This window comes from Ambystoma mexicanum, chromosome 3p (genome assembly GCF_040938575.1).
Source record: "Ambystoma mexicanum isolate Mex_15411 chromosome 3p, UKY_AmexF1_1, whole genome shotgun sequence".
NCBI lineage: Eukaryota > Metazoa > Chordata > Amphibia > Caudata > Ambystomatidae > Ambystoma > Ambystoma mexicanum.
Genome location: NC_090925.1, coordinates 671841308 through 671868276, shown reverse-complemented (window position 1 = coordinate 671868276; position 26969 = coordinate 671841308).

Below are 26969 nucleotides of genomic sequence, written 5' to 3'. Positions count from 1 at the left end.
AGTTAGATACAGAACTACCTGGACCATTTAAATTCTCAAATATAGTTGGTGTAAATTGCTACGCAAATGTAGCAATGAATATTCTATTTCAATTACCACCAATTGTTGACAACATTTACTTACACAGTACAGACCCATTGTGTTTGCAAATGTTAGTACTTCACAGAAATGCAGCAAACAATCCTGACAACACGTATAGTGTTTTTGGAATAAGACAATAATTGGACTACTGTGCTGGAATGGTGACATTCACTATACATTCACAGGAAGATCCACAAGAATTTCTAATGTACTTACTACAAGTACTGGAAAATCAAAAACATACCTATAAATGAAATCTTTCATATTTCATACATGTGGAAACATACATGCACTCTCTGCAACAATGTGACACAAGAAGAAATCCCCAATGAACACTTCATATATATATCAATACCAAATTGTGAATCCATTCCATTTCAGCGACTTGTACAAAATTCAAACCATGGTAGATTATGCTCTACCTGCAATTCAGATAATCGCTCCACGTTAGTAATACAAACACATAGTAAATATTTTGTATTTTGTATTTTATTTATTTATAACGCGCAAACCAACAGGCCCGGAGGCATCAGGGCGCAATTTGTACAAGGTTACAGATATGCAGGTATAACAGAGAAACATTAAACATTTACACATGGGATCCGATATGCAGGTATAACAAAGAATCCTTATATACATTTACAAGAGGATCTTATATACATATGTACAGTAGTTTCAGTGCCGATAGGTGATAGTAGCGGTCGGCAAGTCAGGGTAGGTCAGGAAGAAGCGCGAAGCCGGCCTTAAAGCTGGTTGAAAAGCCAAGATCTAGTATTGGCTTTGAAGGTATTGAAAGAGTCTTCCGCTCTAATTGAAACAGGGAGGGAGTTCCATAACTTGGAATCTAAAACGGGGAAACTTGAGCCCCCTGCTTTTTGCAATTTAAATCTGGGGATCGCTAGACAGTGGGATTGGGCTGTTCTTAGAGGTCGGGAGGTAGAATGGCGCGACAGTCGACTACCAAGGTAGATCGGGGCTTTGTTGGCTAGGCATTTGTGCGTAAGGGCGAGTGTTTTGAGTGAAATTCTCTGTTTGACAGGTAGCCAATTTAACTTACTTCTGGTTTCTGTGATGTGGTGGTGTCGGGGAATGTTTAAAGCGGCACGAATGGCGTTGTTTTGTGTCGTTTGAAGTCTGTTCAGGTTCTCTTGGCTGGTGCCAAGATAAAGAGCACTGCAGTAATCAATTTTAGCCATAATAAGGGTTCTCGCTAGCGTAACGCTGTTAGACGTAGTGAGGAATGGTCTGCAAGCTGCGATAAGTTTGCATGTGTATGCAGACGCAGATCTGACAGCATTAGTTTGTCGGGTTAATGAGAGTGTGGCATCAAGGTAGAAACCTAACGTTTTGGTATCTTTTGAGACACGAATGATATTACCATCTATGTTGAATGACTGATAGGACGGCTCTAGTCTGCTCAGGCGTTGTGCAGTGCCCAAGATCAGGAGCTCCGTCTTGTCATCATTCAAGCACAACTGATGTTGGGCCATCCAGGCTTGGATGACCAATTTGATGTCGTTAAGGGCCTTGGTGTCACCTAGATAATCACCAGTGATGGGGATGAGTATCTGGGTGTTGTCCGCATAGTTGGTATAGGAGACACCCAGATAGTCAAGCACATCAAAGAGTGGTTTCGTGAAAATGTTATAGAGTGTAGGTGACACACAAGATCCCTGAGGAACGCCACAGTGAATCGGGGAAGGGTCCGCGGCTGCGGATGGGGCAAAGACTCTCATGGATCTGTTGCTCAGGAAAGATTTGATCCAAGCCGCAGCCGAGGAAGAGAAGTTGGCAGCGGAATGGAGGTGCTCGCACAGGATCTGATGGTTGACCAGATCGAAAGCAGCTGAAAGGTCGAGAAGTAGTAGCATTGCTAGTTTGCCTTGATCCTTTAGAACCTCGATTTGAGTTTTAAGGTCTAATAATGCGGTCTCTGTCCCGTGTCTGGGGCGGAAACCAGATTGTCGTAGACCAAGCAAGTTATTAGTTTCCAAGTAATTTTGGATCTGAAAGTATGCGGCACGGTCTAGGATCTTGAGCAGAAATGGTACAGTGGTGATAGGTCGGAAGTTAGTGGGAATGTTAGGGTCTAGGGAAGGTTTTTTAAGCAGTGGGATAACCCAAGCGTCCTTCAGATTGTCCGGGACAATACCTGTTTGAAAGGAAGAGTTGATGAAGGCCGTGATGAATGGGGCCAACTCATGCGCTGAGTCCTTGATAGTAGGGGCTGGGCACGGGTCACCTTGGCAGTTAGTTGGCTTAATTTCTAAGAATTATATTTATCTACCTCTGCCACGGTAAGCGGAGAGAATGCGAATGGTGTGATATTGGTAGAGTCTGGCAAGGGGGCCTTAGTGAGGGAAAGAACGTGGTTGTCGCGCTTCAGGCTGTCCTGTTCATCTTTGATTTTGTCTTGTAGTGTGGAGATTTTATTTAGTAAGGCTGCTTGGATGTTGGCACACCATTTACTATCTTTCACGCATCTGTCAGGGGGGGCGACTGGAGTTTCAAGCTCTCTTAGGATTTTAAAGAGTTCCTTGGTGTTCGAGTCGGCTTGTATAATGCGGTTGTTGAAAGATTCCTTTTTTGCCGTGATGATGGCATCTTTGTAGGAGAGTGAGGCTAGAAGGAAACTGTCTTTATGCTCGTCTGAGGGGTGGCTTTTCCATCGATTTTCGGCACAGCGTTTAGCTTTGCGGAGCAATCTTAACTGTGGTGTGAACCATGAATTAAGATAAGCTTGAGGTTTAGCCTTTCTAAGTTTGAGAGGTGCTATGCAATCAATGGCAGTTCGCATTGTTTGGTTGTAGGTGTGTGTTAGTGAGGTTGGATCAGAGTAAGAGTTGGTGGCTGTGTTAAGGGACGGGAGTAACAATGGGAGGAGTTTCTCCTTGGTTATATCTTTTTTGCTTCTAGTTGGGAGTGCTTGGGTTAATGGTGACGGGATTCGTGGTGTGGCTTCAATGTTGAAAGTTATAATGTGATGGTCGGACCATAGACAGGGGGTATTGTTAAGGACCTTGATATTGCAATTGGAGCCAGCTACCCAGTCAAGTGTTCTACCTTTAATATGGGTAGGCTCTTGGATGTATAAGGTAAGGCCGAGGTCAGATAGTATAATACATAATACTAATGCTTCTACGTTACAATGCAGATGGTACCAAATACAACTGCAAGTTGACTGGATGGTCAAATAGCACTTGGTAAGAAAACCTTCACAACAATAGTTATAATCTACCACACAGGAGCCACAACCAATTCAGGGCACTACACTGCATATATAAAAAAGAAATGTGATGGTTTGAATGTAATGATAGTACCATTACTCTAAAGCAGAGATTACCAGGAAATCTTACAAACGCTTATTTGATGTTCTTAAAACCAAAATTTTATAAATAAACTGTATTTAAACCCTAAGTAAACTTGTGTTAAAAAAATATAAACTGGTAGAATACTCCAAAAGCTATCTAACTGCTCAAAGATTCTACAACAACTAATGAGATAAATGAATACCACTAAATTAGACCAAAAAATACACAGTTAGAATACGCCAATTGGTATCTAACTGTCCCAAAATTTAACAATGTCCAAATAGATAAATCAATACCACTAAAATATATAAAAAAAATAGACAGTTAGAATACGCCAATTGGTATCTAACTACTCCAAAATTTTATAATATCAAAACAAATAAATAATATGTTACTGCTCCAAAAAAATACAAGCCAAAGTATAAAGCATTAGCCAGAAACAACAAGTGAACACTGAAAACAAACAAACAAATAAACTGTAGCATAACAGAAAAAGGTTTTTTTTTTTAATCCAACATGGATTTTTTTTTCTCCCACAGACCCAATGATTTTAGCAACAAATACAGAAACTGAGCAAATTGCACAGTACTCTGATTCGTAATCTACTAAATATGAGGGTCCAAAAAAAAAAAAGTATATTGATTATACAATGTAATAAGTCATTACAAAATACTAATACTAACATACTATTTTCTTTTATCACTGAAATTAACAAGAAAAACATGGACTCCCGTTACTAGACCAAACAGTAAGTATACAATAATAAGGAGAACCATAGCAGCATATCACATCCATAGTATCTAATACCTTTGTTCCTTATACATTTGTTTTTCACCCAAAGGTATAAGCAAATATGAATGTGATATGCTGCAGTGGTTTTTGCCAGGGCATAGAGTCTTGGTTGCATGGCCAAATGGCCATGCACCCAAGACTCTATGTCCTGGCAACAACCACCGCAGCATATCACATCCATAGAGTGAAACATTTCACCTATGGTCTATGAAAACTTTTAATGTCCGCGGACATTATGAGTGTTCTTAGAACACTTTCAACTTGACAACGAACAATGTCCTCAGGACACCCCCATTTTGTTTATTTGCGAACATTTCAGGACACTGCGAGTGTTCTTAGAACACATTCAACTTGCCAGCGAACAATACGGACTACGCCTTCAGGACACCCCCTACGAACATTCCAGGACACCGCAAGTGTTCTTAGAAACGTCTTCAGAACACCCCCATTGTGTTTATTCGCGAATATTTCAGGACACCGCAAGTGTTCTTAGAACACATTCAACTTGACAGAGAACAATACGGACAGCGTCTTCAGGACACCCCCTACGAACATTCCCCGGACACCGCAAGTGTTCTTAGAGCCGTCTTCAGAACACCACCATCTTGTTTATTTGCGAACATTTCAGGACACCGCTAGTGTTCTTAGAACACATTCAACTTGACAGAGAACAATACGGACAGCATCCTGAGGACACCCCCATTTTGTTTATTTGCAAACATTTCAGGACACCGCGAGTGTTCTTAGAACACATTCAACTTGTCAGCCACAACCCCCATTCATATTTGCGAACATTTCAGGACACAGCGAGTGTTCGACAACGTCTTCAGAACACCCCCATTTTGTTTATTTGAGAACATTTCAGGGCACTGCGAGTGTTCTTAGAACAGTTTCAGTTTGCTTGCGAACAAAACGGACACATATTGAGTCCTCAGAACACCCCCATTCAGTTTATTTAGAACATTTCAGAACACCTGTGATGTCCGCAGACAAATCGAACACAAAAAGAACGTCTAAAGCATAAACAAACACAACTTTCATCCTATCTCATACAGTCCCACCCTCCCCAAACACACCTACACACCAACACACTCTACTAAATACAAATTTTGAACAAAGTTTCACTGTGCTGTCCGCGGACGACCGCAAATCCAAGATGGCGGGCGCTACCGAAAATCTGACGCGCTTCTCGCTCCACGCCGTCCAATCAGCGAACACGTTGCATGTCCGCGAACATCACGCAAGCCGATTGGCCAATCAGGACACTGTCCGTGGAGCGAACAGGGAAGTGTGTCCGCAGACCGAACACAGATATCACTAATTTTTTTTTTACCTACGTTTTGGTTATTTTAAAAAAAACTACTGGACGGATTTTCATAAATTTGGCTGTTTCGGCTGTAGACGCGAGCAAACATTTTTTTCCCAAAAAAGTTTTGGGAACCCCCCTATAACTTTTCCCCCCCTGGACGAATCCTCACTAAACTTTGGAAATAAATGCAGAGTGACCCAAACACTTTTTTTGCAAAGTTTGGTGATGATCCGTCAAGGGAGAGCGAAGTTATAAGCCGCCCAAAAAGTGCTCTTCCTATGGAAACAGCAACTTAACCATAACTACATGGCCACTACCGTGCCATGTAATATATATATATATAACTTTGCAAAAAAAAGTATATGGCCCAGTCTGAATTTTTTGCAAAGTTTGGAGAGGTTTGTTCCAGGGGGGGGGAAAGTTATAGGGGGGTCCCAAAACTTTTGTTTTTTCCTATAGACATAATGAGAAAAAACTTTGCGCACGGCTACAGCCCGAACCGCTGGACGGATTTACACCAAATTTGCAGCAGGAGCGGCGGCTTGGTCCCGAAAGCGTGCTTTTGCAAATTTGGTGTAAATCCGTCCAGTAGTTTTTTTAAAAAAATGACCAAAATGTAAGTCAAAAAAATTAGTGATATCTGTGTTCGCTTCGCGGACGGACTTCCCTGTTTGCTCCGCGGACAGCGCCCCGTTTGGCCCATGGGCTTGCGTCATGTCCGCGGTCATGCAACATGTTCACTGATTCGACGGCGTGGGGCATGGAGCGCGTCAGATTTTCTGTGGCGCCCGCCATCTTGTATTCGCCGTCGACCGCGTACAGTGCGGTGAAACTTGGATTACAAATTGTATTTAGTGGAGTGTGTTGGTGTGTAAGAGTGTTTGGGGAGGGTGGGGGAGTATGAGGAAGGTTCAATGTTTTGTTTTTTAATGTTTCTTATGTGCTATACGCTTTTGTAGTGTTCGATTTGTCCGCGGAGAACACGGCTGTTCTGACATTTTGTAAATAAACTAAATGGTGGGGTGTTCAGAGGACGGAGTATGTGTCCTTTTTGTTCGCAAGGAAGGTAAAATTGAGCTAAAAACACTTGCGGTGTATTTAAATTTTCGTAAATACACAAACTGGGGGTGTCCTGAGGACTCTGTCCGTATTGTAATCTGTCAAGTTGAATGTGTTCTAAGAACACTCGCGGTGTCCTGAAATGGTTGCAATTACACAAAATGGGGGTGTTCTGAGAACGTTGTTTGTATTGTTCGTTGTCAGGTTGAAAGTTTTCTACGAAACCTCCTTTTGTCCGCTGATTGTACAATTTCCTATAGGGCCTCACCCGACTTTTTGTCCACTAAAGAAACGATAAATCAGGCTGGTGTGCGCCGACATTATGTGATAATCCTATGACTGGCGCTATTGACCTGGCTGACTTGCTTTTGCGACACTAAATCATATCTCCCGCCCCTAAGCCTGACATTATGAAAGCATTCATATTCCCCGCCTCTCTCCGTGACGTTACAGGGTGCGTCATCAAACGCGCCCAGTCGTCTCCAGTCCTACGCAACTTTACACAGAACCCGGAAGACAACACATATTATGTCACAACACAGCGCGCCACAATTCGGAATATGAAACTGTGATTTAAAAGCAAACAGCAAGATTGTAAATTTTGTAAACATTTATTTGACATCAAATATTTAGAGAATATTCAGCGATTTGCATTTGTCTTTGTTGTCGATCTGCAAAAGTTCATGTTGAGCCACACGATGTTCCTCTGCGGTACAGAGGGTGTTAGATCAGCTTAGAACACAGTGCGCCACAATGGCCACACATGGCCTATGCCTGAATGATGACAAGACTGAATTACTTCTTGTCGGCTCACCGAACACTATCAGTAAACTCTGCCCCGGCTACACTAGCTTCACGATTGACGGTAACACCATACCCATCGCCAAGAGCGTAAAAACCCTCGGTTTCTACCTAGACACGAACATCAACCTAGCTAAACAAATCAATATGACCGCCTCAGCCACTGCCTACACTGGTAAACTAATCAGGGCCTGCAGACCACTGATCTCCCCTAGCAACTGTCTCATCCTAGCCAGAGCACTCATTCAATCTAAACTGGATTACTGTAATAGCCTCTATGTAGGTGCCAACAAAACAGTAATCAATAAATTGCAAGTTTTACAAAATAACGCACTCCGTGCCGCCCTCAATATTCCTAGAAGGGAACACATCTCCACCACCAGAACTGCCTGCAAATGGTTGTCCATCCAACAGAAAATTGACTTGAAAACCATATGCCTTACTTACAAAGCCCTCAATCATCTTGCCCCACCCTACCTCTCGAACAAATTTACACTAAGACAGAACACTAGAACCACCAGATCATCCAACTCATTACAACTTACAGTTCCCAAATACTCCCTCAAAAGAGCTGGAGGACCCAGCTTCCCAACTTTGGCATCACAACTCTGGAATTCCATCCCACTGGATATTAAATCTACACCTACTTTCCAACCCTTCAGAACCAAGGTCATTTCCTGGTTAACCAGCAAATAACTGTCCTACCACATATGTATGCACTCCGAATGTCCAATTTTATGTATATTGTTTGAATACTATTATCTATGCCCTATCAATACTGTACTATTGTCTTTTACCTGTAACCTGATGTTCAAAGCGCATATATACCCCCGGGTCAAGAGCGCTATATAAATAAATAAACAAACAAACAAACAAACAATTCGGAATATGAAACTGTGGTTTAAAAGTAAACAGCAGGATTGTACATTTGGTAAAGTACATTTATTTCACATGAAATGTTTAGTGAATATTCAGCGATTTGCAATTGCTCTGCTGTCGATCAGCAAAAGTTTATTTTGAGCCATGTGCTGTTCCTTTACGGTAGATAGGCTGTTGGTTTATGATAAAAGCAGTAAATGGTCGCACTGATAATCTGAAGGTTGCTCCAACAACGAGGCATTAGACCACCATAATGGTTGCTATGTTGCTTCTAGCCGCTAGTACTGCGTAAGGGCAAATTAGTCCTTGGCGATGAGAACGTTGTTTGTATTGTTCGTTGTCAGGTTTAAAGTTTTCTACGAAACCTCCTTTTGTCCGCTGATAGTACAATTTCCTATAGGGCCTCACCCGACTTTTTGTCCACTAAAGAAACGATAAATCAGGCTGGTGTGCGCCGACATTATGTGATAATCCTATGACTGGCGCTATTGACCTGGCTGACTTGCTTTTGCGACACTAAATCATATCTCCCGCCCCTAAGCCTGACATTATGAAAGCATTCATATTCCCCGCCTCTCTCCGTGACGTTACAGGGTGCGTCATCAAACGCGCCCAGTCGTCTCCAGTCCTACGCAACTTTACACAGAACCCGGAAGACAACACACATTATGTCACAACACAGCGCGCCACAAATCGGAATATGAAACTGTGATTTAAAAGCAAACAGCAAGATTGTAAATTTTGTAAACATTTATTTGACATCAAATATTTAGAGAATATTCAGCGATTTGCATTTGTCTTTGTTGTCGATCTGCAAAAGTTCATGTTGAGCCACACGATGTTCCTCTGCGGTACAGAGGGTGTTAGATCAGCTTAGAACACAGTGCGCCACAATTCGGAATATGAAACTGTGGTTTAAAAGTAAACAGCAGGATTGTACATTTGGTAAAGTACATTTATTTCACATGAAATGTTTAGTGAATATTCAGCGATTTGCAATTGTCTCTGCTGTCGATCAGCAAAAGTTTATTTTGAGCCATGTGCTGTTCCTTTACGGTAGATAGGCTGTTGGTTTATGATAAAAGCAGTAAATGGTCGCACTGATAATCTGAAGGTTGCTCCAACAACGAGGCATTAGACCACCATAATGGTTGCTATGTTGCTTCTAGCCGCTAGTACTGCGTAAGGGCAAATTAGTCCTTGGCGATTGTCCCATAAAATGGTGAGGGTCATGAAGTTGCTAACATGGAGCTGCCCTGGCAGTTGAAAAATCCATCCACTGGAGTCTGAAAATCGTGACATTGGCAAAATCGGGCAACATACCTGTTTTAAAAAACATAAATTAGTCTCACCAGCCGATCTTTATTAAAAATATTCATTTTATTTATTAGGGCGTGAAACTATTTGCTAGCGAAGATAGTGCAACGGAGTATGTTAATAATAAAATAATAATATTTTCACATTTATATAGCACTAAGAACCATCAGGTATCTCAGCGCTGCTTATTATTACCCACAGTGTGTGCTGCTCATTTATCAACCACGGAAGAATGAAAGGCTGAGTGTGGCCATGCTAGGATTCGAACCTGCATTAGCAAGATGTGCATGGATGTCAAAGCAAGCGCTCTACTCGCTGTGCCACTTGACCGGCTAGAGAGAAGTGGCACAGCGAGTAGAGCGCTTGACCGGCTATAGACCGGTTAAATTATTTCTATTAACCCACCCTGTGTCGTCTGCCTTTTTTCAGAGCCCTCTAAACGAAAGGGGATCAATTCGGCGTTGATAGTGCGCGGTAGAAAACAATATGCCACATTGAACGAACAAGTACAACTTGACCGGGCTTTAATGCCACGCTATTGTGATTATATTCCAGTATAAAATAATCAAAAGGGTTACTTACATTATAATTGCATTTTCCATTGTCCAAGTGTAGTGCAGTCCCAAAATACGACTCTGCGTGTGCCAACGATTTTTCTTAAAGTGATATATTATACAAAAGTGGTTTCGTTTCCGAAATTTCATCTTTATCGTGTCTTACGTTTTTGCTACACTTCTTCAAAAGAAGTCTTTCAGCACAATCTCTGTCTGTCAAGGTAAAAATAAATTAGAACCTTATACTGGGAGTCGTGGACCTCTCCGGGCTGAGAGAAAAAAATTGAAGCAGCTGACCTTCACTGTGAACGAGCATAAATGCTTACTTTGCAACATTCTGTGTAAAGTCATCTGTGAGAACTTGCTGTTTACACTACATCTTTGTATATTGTTTGCGTGCTAATAAAAAAAGTTTGTTTAAGGGACGTTATGGTTCCAAGTAAAGCCGAAAACCCCCTGAAATTCGCCAGTTATGGTAAGCTAAGCAACCATAACTCGCGCCACCACCATGCACTGTTAAGACTAACACCCAGGACATCAAAGATGACATCACAAATGTCATTGATGACATCAATGATGACATCACATGTGCATTTACTTTTCATGAAATTTGTGTACTAGGGATTTTTATTTTAATGTTGCATAAAAAGTGTCAAGGATCATTGCAATAAATATCATACCGTAATTAGTGCTTTGAACGATGCATTGATATAAATAGCATTGTATTATGGGGTTCTTTCTACTATACTGAGCTACTAATGGAGAAACATAGCATTGTGTGCTGCGTACAAGATGAAAATATAATATTTGTAATGTTAATATGTTGAATAATGAAATGATAATTGTCCTGAAATGTTCAAAAATAAACAAAATGGGGGTGTTCTGAGGACGTTCTTCGTATTGTGTGACTGCTTGGCTGTATGCAATGACGGAATGGCACAGAGAGTAAAGTGGAAATGGTAGAAGGGGTGTCGAAGAGTTACGCGGTCCGCGGACATCGCGGCTGTCCGTGGACAGGGCGTGCTACATCCGGGGTTTTCCAGCAAATCCAACATGGAAAGAAGACTGTACGGATTAGCCAATCAGATGTCGAGGTTGTGGATTTGTGTTGAAAGAGACTGTGTGTGGTGAAGATGGCAGAAGTAGAGAAAGTCAGGGTGTTGGTGCTTGGAGATATGTCTGTGCATGGTTTACAACAGTACGCTCAATGCAGGCATGTTGAAAAGAACTTTGATGTGAAAGGAGTGGAGGTGGTGTGGAGCACTGTGCCTGATTGCAATGTACAGGGAATTGTACAAGTGTGTGAGGATATGGCCACGATGAACAGTCCGCATGTGGTAGTTTTGCACTATGGTGCTTTCCATTTGGGCAACGTCAGTGCCCCTACTTTGTTGGCTGATTTGGAACGCTTGGTTCAAGCCGTAATAAAGATCCTTCCAAATGCGAAAGTAATTTTTTCTGGATTACAACTTAGGGCAATATGGGACAATAGTTCAGTTTTTTGTCCTCAGCAAAACATTGCTAGGTGTGTCATCAACCGAGGCATGTGTGCCTTCATGCTTAGAGCTGGTATGTTCTTCTGTAATAATGAGAATATTGATGCAAGTATTACTGTTAATTTTAAAGAAGATGGCATCTCTTTATCTTTTACTGGAAATGCCTTTCTATTTTGGAATGTAAGGGTTGCTTTGGAGAAGGTTATGTGAAGATTTTAAGAGTAAAGTAAGAAAAAAAAAACAAGAAAGAAAATACAAAATAATAGGTGTCTGTCAAGCATCTGTAAAAAAAACAAAAAAACTGCTCTTTTCAGAGCCAACTTCAAAGGGTAAATGGGGCACACTATTTAAATTTACATTCACCATGCTCAGATTCTCGATATGTCCGCGGACATGGCAGTAGTCTGCGGATATCAAAATCACTACGTGGGGGCTCAGTATGTTCTATGTTACATGTATATGAAGTCAGGAATATTATGGTTAAGTTGTGCTACTAAAAACCTATGAAATACAGTGAAAAAACTTTGTTAAAGGGACGTTACGGTTAAGTTGCACTACGAAAAACCTATGAAATTCAGTGAAAAAACGTTTTTAAAGGGACGTTATGGTTAAGTTGCGCTACTAAAAACCTATGAAATTCAGTGAAAAAACTTTGTTAAAGGGATGTTATGGTTAAGTTGCACTACGAAAAACCTATGAAATTCAGTAAAAAAACGTTGTTAAAGGGATGTTATGGTTCAAAGTAAGACCAAAAAACACCTGAAATTCGGCAGTTATGGTAAGATAAGCAACCATAACTCGCGCCACCGTGCACTGCTAACACTAACACCCAGGACATCAAAGATGACATCACAAATGTCATTGATAACATCAGTGACGACATCACATGTCAGGCTCTCCCTTTTTTCCCTTTACTGACATATCTAGGCCATATAGTTTTCTTCGGTAACAGTCAGGAAGTAAAAATTGAAAAGGTACTATATTTGTAGACTTTTTTTTATATATTTGTTTGTTGGGTCAAGTCACATCATATGAAACATATACATAGCGGAAGACACAGGCTTGAAAGAGAGCAATCCTTTCTGTGCATGAAGATAATCATTAGGGTTATCAGCACTTTCTCATAGTTTTATTTTTATTACTCCCCCTTTCCTGTATATGCTCATATTTGTATCATTGTATTCACTCTCCTTTCCTTTGGGTGCAGTCACATCATGTGATACACATACATATGGTAAGTAGCAGCTTTGAAACAGAGCAATAGGTTCTCTGCATAAAGACAATCAGTTAGCTTATGAACTCTTTCTGCTACTACTTCTGCTTTTTTGTTTACTTCACTGTCCCTGCATATACTCATATTTGTATGTGTTGTTGTCTCTTTGTGTTTTGTCTGTAATAATTATGTATTAAGTGGGTTTTATTATCTACTTATTACATGTTTCACAGTACGCAAAACTCTAATAAGAAAGCAGTTATCATTTCACTATTCAACATGACAAGATAATGAATATTGCACCTTCATCATGTATGCTGCACACACTGCTTATGTTTCTGCATGAGTAGCTTAGTATACTGTATAGAACTTCATAACAGAATGCTATTTATATCAATGCATTGCTTAATGCACTAATTAGCTCATGATATTTATCCCAATGATCCTTGACAGTTTTTGGTCAGTATTATAAGAATCCCTTGTACAGAGTTTTCATGAAAAGTAAATGCACATGTGATGTCATCAGTGATGTCATCAATGACATTTGTGATGTCATCTTTGCTGTCCTGGGTGTTAGTGTTAGCAGTGCACGGTGGCGCGAGTTACGGTTGCTTATCTTACCATAACTGCCGAATTTCAGGGGTTTTTCTGTTTTACTTTGAACCATAACGTCCCTTTAACAACGTTTTTTTTACTGAATTTCATAGGTTTTTGTAGTGCAACTTAACCATAACGTCCCTTTAACAAAGTTTTTTCACTGAATATATATATATATATATATATATATATATATATATATATATATATATATATATATATAACAGGCCACTGTAGTGGCCATGTAGTTATGGTTAAGTTCGTGTTTCCATAGGAAGAGCACTTTTGGGGCGGCTTATAACTTCGCTCTCCCTGGACGAATCCTCACCAAACTTTGCAAAAAAAGTATATGCCCCACTCCGCATTTGTTTTGCAAAGTTTGGTGAGGATTCATCCGGGGGGGAAAAGTTATAGGGGGGTCCCAAAACTTTTGTTTTTTCCATAGACATAATGGGAAAAAACTTTGCTCACGCGTACAACTCAAACCGCTGGATGGATTTACACCAAATTTGTGGCAGGAGCGGTGGCTTGGTCGCGAAAGCGTGCTTTGCTTTATTTGGTGTAAATCCGTCCAGTAGTTTTTTAAAAAATGACAAAAATGTAAGTGAAAAAAAATTAGTGATATCTGTGTTCGCTTCGCAGACACATTTCCCTGTTCGCTCCGCGGACAGGACGGTGATTGGGCAAGCAGCTTGCGTGATGTCCGCGGACATCTGACGTGCTCTCTCATTGGATGCAGTGAAAACGTGCAATGTGTCTGGCTTCAGAGACGCCTGCCATCTTTGTTCCTCGCATGAGAGGCTTTGTCAGCAGGAGTGGGATCTGCTGCCTGCACAGTAAGTCCGCCCCCGCCCGTGTCTGTCTCCTGTTTCTCCCACCCCCGCTCATGCCCCGTGTGTCCTTCCTGTCCCCCCACCCCCACTCATGCTCCGTGTCTCCCCTGTTCCTCCAGCCCCCCCTCACGCCATCGGCACACGATGGCCAGCGGAGGGCCGAGGAGCGGGATCTGCCGCCTGCACATGAACGCCGTGTGTCTCTCTCCTTCCCCCCCACCCCCCGCTCATGCCGCGTGTTTCTCTCTCCCTCCCCCCACCCCCCGCTCATGTCCCCTGTATCTCTCTCCCTCCCCCCCACCCCCTGCTCATGCCCCGTGTGTCGCTCTCCCTCCCCCCGCTCATGCCCCGTGTGTCTTTCTCCCTCCCCCCGCCCCGCTCATGCACCGTGTTTCTCTCCCCCTCCTGCTCACCCCCGCTCATGCCCCGTTTGTCTCTCTAACTCCCCCCCACCCCGCTCATGCCCCGTGTGCCTCTCGCCCTCCCCCCGTGTGTCTCTCTCCCTCCCCCCTACCCCCCGCTCATGCCCCGTGTGTGTCTCTCCCTCCCAACCACCCCCGCTCATGCCCCGTGTGTCTCTCCCCCTTCCGCCCACCCCCCTCTCATGCCTCGTGTGTCTCTCTCCCTTCCGCCCACGCCCCGCTCATACCCCGTGTGTCTCTCTCCCTCCCCCCACCCCTGCTCATGCCCCGTGTGTCTCTCTCCCTCCCCCCACCCCCGCTCATGCCCCATGTGTCTCTCCCCCTCCCGCCTACCCCCCGCTCATACCCCGTGTGTCTCTCTCCCTCCCCCCCACCCCCCGCTCTTGCCCCGTGTGTCTCTCTCCCTCCCTCCCACCCCCGCTCATGCCCCTTGTGTCTCTCGTCCTCCCCCCCACCCCCGTGTTTCTCTCGCCCTCCCCCCACCCCCCGCTCATGCCCCGTGTGTCTCTCTCCCTCCCAACCACCCCCGCTCATGCCCCGTGTGTCTCTCCCCCTTCCGCCCACCCCTCACTCATGCCTCGTGTGTCTCTCTCCCTCCCATCACACCCCGCTCATGCCCCGTGTGTTTCTCTCCCTCCCCCCACCCCTGCTCATGCCCCGTGTGTCTCTCTCCCTCGCCCCACCCCCGCTCATGCCCCGTGTGTCTCTCTCCCTCCCCCCCACCCCCGCTCATGCCCCGTGTGTCTCTCCCCCTCCCGCCCACCCCCGCCCATGCCCCGTGTGTCCCTCTCCCTCCCCCCACCCCCCGCTCATGCCCCGTGTGTCTCTCTCCCCCCACCCCCGCTCATGCCCCGTGTGTCTCTCTCCCTCCCCCCACCCCCGCTCATGCCCCTTGTGTCTCTCTCCCTCCCCCCACACCCCGCTCATGCCCCGTGTGTCTCTCCCCCTCCCACCCACCCCCCGCTCATGCCCCGTGTGTCTCTCTAAATCCCCCACCCTGCTCATGCCCCGTGTCTGTCTCCTGTTCCCCCACCCGCTCATGCCCGTGTCTGTCTCCTTTTCCCCCCACCCACTCATGCCCCGTGTCTGTCTTCTGTTCCCCCACCCGCTCATGACCCGTGTGTCTCTCTTGTTGCCCCCACCCCCCCACTCATGCCCTGTGTCGGTCTCCTGTTCTCCCCACCCCCCGCTCATGCCCCGTGTCTGTCTCCTGTTCTCCCCACCCCCCGCTCATGCCCCGTGTCTCTGTCCTGTTGGCCCCACCCCCTGCTCATGCCCATGTCTGTCTCCTGTTGCCCCCCACACCCTCGCTCATGCCCCGTGTCTGTCTCCTGTACCCCCACCCCCCGCTCATGCCCTGTGTCTCTCTCCTGTTGCCCCCCACCACCGCTCATGCCCCGTGTCTTCCTCTTGACCCCCCCTCCTATGATGCCCCTTGTTGACCTCTTGTTCCCCCCACCCCCCGCTCATGCCCAGTGTCTTCCTCCCGTCCCCCCACTCCTCGCTGATGCCCTGTGTCTTCCTCCTGTTCCCTCCCACCACCTGCTCATGCCCCGTGTCTTCCTCTTGTCCCCCCTCCTATGATGCCCCTTGATGACCTCTTGTTCCACCCACCCCCGCTGATGCCCCGTGTCTCCTTTCTTCCCCTCCACCCCCCGCTCATGTCCCATGTCTTCCTTTCCCCCCCACTCCCCTCTCGTGCCCCATGTCTCCCTTCTTTCCCCCCCACCTCCCCTCATGCCCCGTGTCTGCACTGTTGGAACAGGGCAGACACGGGGCATGAGTGGGGGTGGGGGCCCCACCTTGCCCTATCCCCCGTCATGCCCTGTGTCTCTGCTGTTCACCCCCGCTCATGCTCCATGTCTGTCTCCCTCCTTTCCCCCCGCTCATGGCCCGTGTCTCCCCTGTTCACCCCCACCCCCTCTCATGCCCCGTGTCTGTCTCCTGTTCCCCCACCCGCTCATGCCCCGTGTCTGTCTCCTGTTCCCCCCACCCGCTCATGCCCTGTGTCTCTCTCTTGTTGCCCCCCACCCCCCCGCTCATGCCCCGTGTCTGTCTCCTGTTCTCCCCACACCCCGCTCATGCCCTGTGTCTGTCTCCTGTTCCTCCCAGCCCCCGCTCATTCCCCATGTCTGTCTCCTGTTGCCCCCACCCCCCCGCTCATGCCCCGTGTCTGTCTCCTGTTCTCCCCACCCCCAGCTCATGCCCCGTGTCTGTTGTTCCCCCCATGCCCAGCTCATGCCCCGTGTGTCTCCTGTTCCCCCGCCCCCGCTCATGCCCTGTGTCTGTCTCCTGTTGCCCCCACCCCCCGCGTCTTTCTCCTGTTGCCCCCCACCCCCCGCTCTTACCCCGTGTCTGTCTCCTGTACCCCCTACCCACCGATTATGCCCTGTGTCTGTCTCCTGTTCCCCCCACCCGCTCAGGCCCGTGTCTCTCTCCTGTTGCCTCCCGCTCAGGCCCCGTGTCTGTCTCCTGTTTCCCCCACCCGCTCATGCCCCGTGTCTCTCTCCTGTTGCCCCCACCCCCTGCTCATGCCCCATGTCTCTCTCCTGTACCCCCCGACCCCCTGCTCATGCCCCGTGTCTCTCCTGTTGCCCCCAACCCCCCCACTCATGCTCCGTGTCTGTCTTCTGTTCCCCCCACCCCCCGCTCAGGCCCCATATCTGTCTCCTGTTCCCCCCACCCCCGCTCATGCCCGTGTCTGTCTCCTGTTGCCACCCACCCATGCCCCGTGTCTGTCTCCTGTACCCCCCCATCCCCTGCTCATGCCCCGTGTCTCTCTCCTGTTGCCCCCCACCCCCCGCTCATGCCCCGTATCTGTCTCCTGTTGAAGCAGCTGACCTTCACTGTGAATGAGCAGAAATTCTTACTTTGCAACATTCTGTGTAAAGCCATCTGTAGAAGTTGGTTTTTGCACGCCATGTTTGTATATTGTTTGCGTGATATTAAAAAAAGTTTGTTTAAAGGACGTTATGGTTCTAAGTACAGCCGAAAGACCCCTGAAAATAGCAAGTTATGGTAAGCTATGAAAAATAACTCGCGCCAACACCATGCACTGCTAAGACTAACACCCAGGACATCAAAGATGACATCGCAAATGTCATTGATGAAATCACTGATGACATCACATGTGTATGTACTTTTCATGGAATTTGTGTACTAGGGATTTTCATTATATTGTTCCGAAAAAAGTGTCAAGGATATTGCAATAAATATCATACCGTTATTAGTGCTTTGAACGATGCATTTATATGAATAAATAGCATTGTATTATGGGATTCTATGTAGTATACTGAGCTGCTAATGGAGAAAGATAGCATTGTGTGCAGAGTACAAGATAAAAGTATAATATTTGTAATGTTAATATGTAGAATAATGAAATGATAATTGTCCTGAAATGTTGGAAAATTCACAAAATGGGGGTGTTCTGAGGACGTTATTCATATTGTGTGATTGCTTAGCTGTATGCATTGAGGGAATGGTACAGAGAGTAAAGTGGACGCCGTCCGTGGACTCCGCGGCTGTTCGTGGACAGGGCGTGATAAATCCGGGTTTTTCCAGGAAATCCAACATGGAAAGAAGACTGTACGGATCAGCCAATCAGATGTCGAGGTTGTGGATTTGTGTTGAAAGAGACTGTGTGTGGTGAAGATGCCAGAAGTGGAGAAAGTCAGGGTGTTGGTGCTCGGAGATATGTTTGTGCATGGTTTACAGCCGTACGCTGAATGCAGGCATGTTGTAAAGAACTTTGATGTGAAAGGAGTGGAGGTGGTGTGGAGCACTGTGCCTGATTGCAATGTACAGGGAATTGTACAAGTTTGTGCGGATATGGCCACGATGAACAGTCCGCATGTGGTAGTTTTGCACTATGGTGCTTTCCATTTGGGCAACTTCAGTGCCCCTACTTTGTTGGCTGATTTGGAACGCTTGGTTCAAGCCGTAGTGAAGATCCTTGCAAATGCGAAAGTAATTTTTTCTGGATTACTACCTAGGGCAATATGGGACAATAGTTCAGTTTTTTGTCCTCAGCAAAACATTGCTAGGTGTGTCATCAACAGAGGCATGTGTGCCTTCATGCTTAGAGCTGGTATGTACTTCTGTAACAATGAGAATATTGATGCCAGTAATGCTGTTAATTTTAAAGAAGATGGCATTTCTTTATCTTTTACCGGAAATGCCTTTTTATTTTGGAATGTAAGGGTTGCTTTGGAGAAGGTTATGTGAAGATTTTAGGAGTAAAGTAAGAAAAAAAAACAAGAAAAAAAATATAAAATAACAGGTGTCTGTCAAGCATCTGTAAAAAAAAAAAAAAAAAAACGTCTCTTTTCAGAGCCAACTTCAAAGGGGAAATGGGGCACACTATTTAAATTTACATTCACCACGCTCAGATTTTCGATGTGTCCGCGGACATGGCGGTAGTCAGCGGACATGAAAATCACTACGAGGGGGTTAGTATGTTCTATGTTACATGTCAGGGATATTATGGTTAAGTTGTGTTACTAAAAACCTATGAAATTCAGTGAAAAAACTTTGTTAAAGGGACGTTATGGTTCCAAGTAAAACCGAAAAACCCTTGAAATTCGCCAGTTATGGTAACATAAGCAACCATAACTCGCGCCACCGTGCACTGCTAACACTAACACCCAGGACATCAAAGATGAGATCACAAATGTCATTGATGACATAACTGATGACATCACATGGCTGGCTCTCCCTTTTTATCCTTTACTGACATATCGAAGCCACATAGTTTTCTACAGTAACAGTCAGGAAGTAAAAATTGTAAAGGTACTATATTTGTAGACTTGGGGTCCTATCACATCATATATGAAACATGTACGTAGCGGAAGATACAGGCTTGAAAGAGAGGAATCCTTTCTGTGCATGAAGATAATCATTATGGTTATCAGCACTTTGTCATAGTTTTATTTTTATTACTCTACCTTCCCTCTATATTCTCATATTTGTATACATTATACTCACTCTCCATAGAGTGAATGGGAGAAATGTTTTGCTCGCGTCTACAGCCCAAACCGCTGGACGAATTTCCACCAAATTTGGACCAGGAGCAGCGGCTTGGTCCCGAAAGCGTGCTTTAGCAAATTTGGTGAAAATTCGTCCAGTAGTTATTTTTTAAAATGACCAAAAAGTAGGTAAAAAAAAATTAGTGATATCTGTGTTCGGTTTGCGGATACACTTCCCTGTTCGCTCCGCGGAAAGTGTCCTGATTGGCCAATCGTCTTGCGTGATGTTCGCGGACATGCAAAGTGTTCGCTGATTGGACGGCGTGGAGCGTGAAGCGCGTCAGATTTTTCGGTAGCGCCCGCAATATTGGATTCGCGGACGTCCCCGGACAGCGCGGTGAAACTTTGTTCAAAATGTGTATTTTGTAGAGTGTGTTGGTGTGTAGGAGTTTTTAGGGAGGGTGGAAGTGTGTGAGATAGGATGAAAGTTGTGTTTTTTATGTGTTAGACGTTCTTTTTGTGTTCGATTTGTTTGCGGACATCACGGGTGTTCTGAAATTTCCTAAATAAACTGACTAGGGGGTGTTCTAAGCAGTCAAAATGTGTCCGTTTTGTTCACAAGCAAAGTGAAACTCTTCTAAGAACACTCGCGGTGTCCGGGGAGTGTTCGTAGGTGGTGTCCTGAGGACGCTGTCCGTATTGTTCTCTGTCAAGTTGAATGTGTTCTAAGAACACGCGCGGTGTCCTGAAATGTTTGCAAATAAACAAAATGGGGGTGTTATGAAGACGCTTCTAAGAACACTCGCGGTCTCCGGGGAGTGTTCGTAGGGGGTGTCCTGAGGACGCTGTCCGTATTGTTCTCTGTCAAGTTGAGTCTGTCCTAAGAACACTCGCGGTGTCCTGAAATGTTCGCAAATAAACAAAATGGGGGTGTTCTGAAGACGCTTCTAAGAACACTTGCGGTGTCCGGGGAGTGTTCGTAGGGGGTGTCCTGAGGACGCTGTCCGTATTGTTCTTTGTCAAGTTGAATGTGTCCTAGAAACACTCGCGGTGTCCTGAAATGTTCGCAAATAACCAAGATGGGGGTGTTCTGAAGACGTTTTTGAGAACACTCCCGGTGTCCTGGAATGTTCGTAGGGGGTGTCCTGAGGACGCTGTCCGTATTGTTCTCTGTCAAGTTGAATGTGTCCTAAGAACACTGGTGGTGTCCTGAATTGTTTGCAAATAAACAAGATGGGGGTGTTCTGAAGACATTTTTGAGAACACTCCCGGTGTCCTGGAATGTTCATAGGGGGTGTCCTTAGGACGGTGTCCGTATTGTTCGTTGTTAAGTTGAAAGTGTTCTAAGAACTATCGCGTTGTTCTGAAATGTTCGTAGAGGGTGTCCTGAAAACGGTGTCCGTATTGTTCGCTGGCAAGTTCAAAGTGTTCTAAGAACACTCACATTGTTCGCAGACATTAAAAGTTTCCCATAGATCATAGTTGAAATGTTTGACTCTATGAATGTGATATGCTGCGGTGGTTGTTGCCTGGGCATAGAGTCTTGGGTGCATGGCCAAGACTCTATGCCCTGGCAACAACCACCGCAGCATATCACATTCATATTTGTTTATAACTTTGGGTGAAAAACAAATGTATAAGGAACAAAGGTATTAGATACTATGGATGTGATGTGCTGCTATGGTTGTCCTTATTATTGTATACTTACTGTTTGGTCTAGTAATGGGAGTCCATGTTTTTTTTCTTCATTTCTGTGATAAAAGAAAATAGCATGTTAGTATTAGTATTTTGTAATGACTTATTACATTGTATAAGCAATATACTTTTATTTTTTTTCGACCCTCATATTTAGTAGAGTACAAATCAGAGTACTGTGCAATTTGCTCAGTTTCTGTATTTCTTGCTAAAATCATTGGGTCTGTGGGAGAAAAAAAATCCATGTTGGATTTAAAAAAAAACCTTTTTCTGTTATGCTACAGTTTATTTGTTTGTTTGTTTTCAGTGTTCACTTGTTGTTTCTGGCTAATGCTTTATACTTTGCTTTGTTGTATTTCTTTTGGAACAGTAACAGATTCTTCATTTGTTTTGATATTATAAAATTTTGGAGCAGTTAGATACCAATTGGCGTATTCTAACTGTCTATTTTTTTAATATATTGTAGTGGTTTTCATTTACCTATTTGGATGTTGTTAAATTTTGGGACAGTTAGATACCAATTGGCGTATTCTAACTGTGTAGTTTTTGGCCTAATTTAGTGGTATTCATTTATCTGATTAGTTGTTGTAGAATCTTTGAGCTGTTAGATAGCTTTTGGAGTATTCTAACAGTTTATATTATTTTAACACACATTTATAATTTTGGGACAGTTAGATACCAATTGGCGTATTCTAACTGTTTATTTTTTGGTCTAATTTAGTGGTATTCATTTATCTGATTAGTTGTTGTAGAATCTTTGAGCAGTTAGATAGCTTTTGGAGTATTCTAACAGTTTATATTTTTGTAACACAAATTTACTTAAAGGTTTAAATACAGTTTATTTATCAAATTTTGGTTTTAAGAACATCAAATAAGCGTTTGTAAGATTTGCTGGTAATCTCTGCTTTAGAGTAATGGTACTATCATTACATTCAAACCATCCACATTTCTTTTTTATATATGCAGTGTAGTGCCCTGAATTGGTTGTGGCTCCTGCGTGGTAGATTATACCTATTGTTGTGAAGGTTTTCTTACCAAGTGATATTTGACCATGTGTGAATCCAGTCAGCTTGCAGTTGTTTTTGGTACCATCTGCATTGTAACGTAGAAGCATTAGTATTAACTATTTACTATGTGTTTGTATTACTAACGTGGAGCGATTATCTGAATTGCAGGTAGAGCATAATCTACCATGGTTTGCATTTTGTACAAGTTGCTGAAATGGAATGGATTCACAATTTGGTATTGATATATATATGAAGCGTTCATTGGGGATTTCTTCTTGTGTCACATTGTTGCAGAGAGTGCATGTATGTTTCCACATGTATGAAATCTGAAAGATTTCATTTATAGGTATGTTTTTGTTTTCCAGTACTTGTAGTAAATACATTACAAATTCTTGTGGATCTTCCTGTGAGTTCATAGTGAATTTCACCATTCCAGCACAGTAGTCCAATTGTCGTCTTATTCCAAAAACACTATATGTGTTGTCAGGATTGTGTGCTGCATTTCTGTGAAGTACTAACATTTGCAAACACAATGGGTTTGTACTGTGTGAGTAAATGTTGTCAACAATTGGTGGTAATTGAAATAGAATATTCATTGCTACATTTGCATAGCAACTTACACCAACTATATTTGAGAATTTAAATGGTCCAGGTAGTTCTGTATCTAACTGCTTTTTTTGGAGTTTGTCTTCCTTCTTTAAAGAAGTACCTGGCTTACTTTCTCTAATTGATTCTTTTTTGTTTGTGGTACTTGATGGAGTATTAGTTTCTTTTACTCTCTTTGGAGGATTTCCAGTGATGTCCTGTTGCATTTCAGGTTGATTTAGTTTTCTTTTACAACGTTTTAGTTTTTGTGGAACAGAATATGTGTTTAGATGGGGAGTGTATAGTGAGCGAAGTCTATTATATTCTAAAATGCAAGGAATATCAGCGTTTACTTTACTTGCATCAAAGTTGATTAGAAATAGACCGTCAAGTGTACGTAAGCGTGATAGTGCTACGTAGCTCATGCCTTCTTTAAAGACTGTGTTACCAATATCTATCATTGCTTTGTCTAGGGTAAGACCTTGTGATTTATGAATTGTGACTGCGTATGCAAGAGTTAGAGAAAAATGTTCTCTGCGTACATACATATCTTTGAAGAGAAGGAATCTAGCTGTTGAGCGTCCTATCCATTTTACTTCTGAAAGTTTGTCAAAGAGTATATTGACAAACTGAATTTTGTTGTCACGTGGGTATGTTTGAAAGCCAACAACTGTACCCAGTGTTCCATTAACTAGTCCTTGGTCCACGTCAAGGTTACGTTTAAGCATTACTCTGCAATTTAAGGATAATTTTAACATCTTTTCTAAGCCTGCTGTGTTTGAGATTGATTTTTCTAAATTATTTAGTCTAGTTGTGGCTTGGTCACACATGGGTAGTGTCATACCATGTACATCTAGTTTGTCTGTGGCGCTAATTTCCATTATTTTTTGCATTTCTTTACTTTGCATGATTTCATTGAATTTGAAACAGCTTGCAAGAGTTGGCATTAAGGCCATACAATTGACATTTTTGTGGGCTAATTGTTCCATAACATCTGTAGCACATGCATTATCGCCATAAAGTGCATTAATGTGCCGGGTTTTCAAAGTTGCTTCTGCTTCTTTAGAAAGTATACCAACTCTCAAACTTTTTAAAATGTTGGCATAAGTGAGATCTGCAGATTGGCGCATGTTTTCTGTTAATTCTCTGTATTGGAAATGTTGCCAAAGGTTGACATTTCCAATGCTGCCAACAGTTTTACGGCAGAGTTTGTGCCCTAATGTTTTAAAAATATGTTCACCTTTTACTGGTGTTAATTGAAGCAGATCTCCAGAAACAATAATGTGTTTTCCTGCAAAGGGCTCTTCATATTCTGTTTTGAGTACTTCTTGTAATCTGAGGTGAATCAAAGCTAACATCAGGTTGGAGACCATGCTCACTTCATCTATTAGTAGCATTTTCATTTGTTTCAATACTCTGCGTAATTCCATTGCAGCTTCTGCAGAAAGTTTGTAATAGTCTAATTTGTTCTGGTGTTCTACTGGTAATAGTAGTAATCGGTGTAATGTGACACCACCTATGTTGTAGGCAGCTAAACCTGTGGGGGCAGTGACAACAGCTGACAGTGTGTTGTTTGTCAAATGTTTGATTAGGAATGTTTTGCCAGAACCAGCTTCACCACTGATGTACAGTAGTATAGGTTTATAATTATGGCAGGAACATTCTTTATTTTCATGTTTTACACCATGTGCAATTTGTTTTGTTACTTCTTGAAAAATGCTACTTTGCTCATTGTTTAGTTTTGATTGTAGTATAGTTAAGTCTTCCTTGTCTTCATACTGACACATGGTGTTTTCTACTTCTATCATAGCTAATTCTGCCTCATTTGTTATTAGTGGTTCTCCAAGTGGTTCTTGGCTTCCTGTTATAGAAGGTTGACTACTGTCAGGAGTATCCTTATCTAGTTGAGCTTGGAGTTCTTCTTCATGTTGCTGATCATTGTGCAACATTGTTTTGTACTGTGTAAAGTTTACATCAGTTATAGTACTTTCATTTGCTTTGAAAGCATCCTCATATGAGTCATAGTTATCTAGTAATTGTTCTTCTTTTCTCCATGGTTTGAAGAGTTGTAGCAGGGACATGTAATATACTTCTTTATGTTGAGGAGTCTTCAATGACAATTTGATATGATTAATTAAATTTGGTTTAGTGAGTTTAACTAAGCTGCCTTCACAGTCTGTCACTCTATATTTACCTTTTTTTTCATCGGGTTTCATATTATTTTTGTATGTGTAGTTTTGGGCTATTTGGTATAGACACATGTTTTCCAAAGTATTACTTCTGTTTGGGTAGTATGTGTCCAATAAATTGTTTTTTAAAATGTCTTGGCTGTTGGGATCATGTTTGGCTATTGTTTCTATATCTTCATATGATTTTAGAACTCTTTTTCTAGATTTAGCTGGACCAAGACTTAGCCATACTATATTTTCAGATTTACCATACAATGAAGTACCAGTTAAACGATCAGCTGCTTCATAAGATCCACATTCTCTATGGGTGAGCATTTTTATGCCCAAGCTGTATAATTTCTGAGATACTCTTTTATCTGATGACAGGTCATTCCAGAGGTCTTGGAGCTCTGTCTTTTCTGCTTTAGTTAAGTATGCTGTGACATATCGTGCAACTGCAGTAGAATTGTCTGCAATGTACTGCACATCTATGTTTGCATTCCATAAGTGGCCAATGATTGCATTATAATCATTGATATATTTTTCTTCTTCTTTTCTTTTTATGTAATACGTATTTTTAGGTGACTTTCCTTTAACAGTATGTCTAACTGAAGACATGAGGTTGTTTACTTGACCTGTATTTGTAGCTGGTCTAGGGAAACCAAATCGGCATTTGGTCTAGTATTTGCCTTTGTTTTTGTATTTGCAACGACAATATTTTCCACATTTGTGTCTTTGAAATTGTAAAATTTGTGCACAAAGATCACTATTTGTGGCTTCTGATGGAATTTGACAAGTGACATATTTTTCAATAAACTGTAAAACAGTGGCATCACTGTCTTGACCAAATTTAGGAGCATCTTTAATCCATAAAAGCATGTGGATATGTGGTGCTCCTCTGGCTCCTCTGGCTTGGTATTCTTTTCTCCAAAAGAAGTGTTGCACTTCTCCAAGGGGAGGAACAGTTTTATTACAAATAAAATGTAGCATAGCAATGAAGCGATGGTGAAAATATCTTGAAACATTAACAGGATCCAAAGAACAAATTTCTCCAGGTGTTAGAATATCTATGTTTGTTTTGTTTTTATTTGATATGCGTAGGAAATCATGTAAATCTTCCCATGCATATTCTGCACAACTTAATGTAACAAACCAAGTGGGTGGGCCAAGGTTTCTGATCATACAACGTACATCTCCATGACGTTGAAACCAGTACTCTTTAGTACCACGCATATTTGCTAATAGATTTGTAATATTTGATTGTAAAATCTCATCCTTTTGTTGCACTTTCTCTAATAATTGTGTAGCTGTCATATTTTGAAAGTGTGATCCTGATTTTAATATGTGTGCAACTCCGTAACATAAAGTTGCTAGTTCACTTTCAAAGAGTAGGTGGAATATGTATTACACATTTTGTCTAAATCTGAGATCTTCAGAATACATCCGTAATGAGCGGTATTCTGAAGCTGATATTTGAATTGGTCTATCATCATATCTTCCTCCTTTGCCAGTTGGAAAGATTAGAGGAAAAGCACGTGCTTCTATACTTTTTTCCCATATACTGATTGGCGATCCTTTTGTTTGACGCATTTGGTAAGTTTCCAGTACATCTTGTACGGTGTCATTACAGTGCAAAGGATGAATTGTATACTGGTCTAAAGTATTTGATATTGTAGCAGGATCTAGTAGCTCGAATTGACCAGCTTCTTCTGTTTCTTGAATTATTTCAGTTGTATCTTTCAAGTTTTCTTCAATATTAATTTCTTTGTAATATTCATTATTCTCTTTAAGATATTGGAAGGCTTGTCTAACTTTATATAAATCTACCTGCTGTTGCCATATTTTTTTGTCTTTTGTAGGTACTCCATTTACTAATATAATTAAAG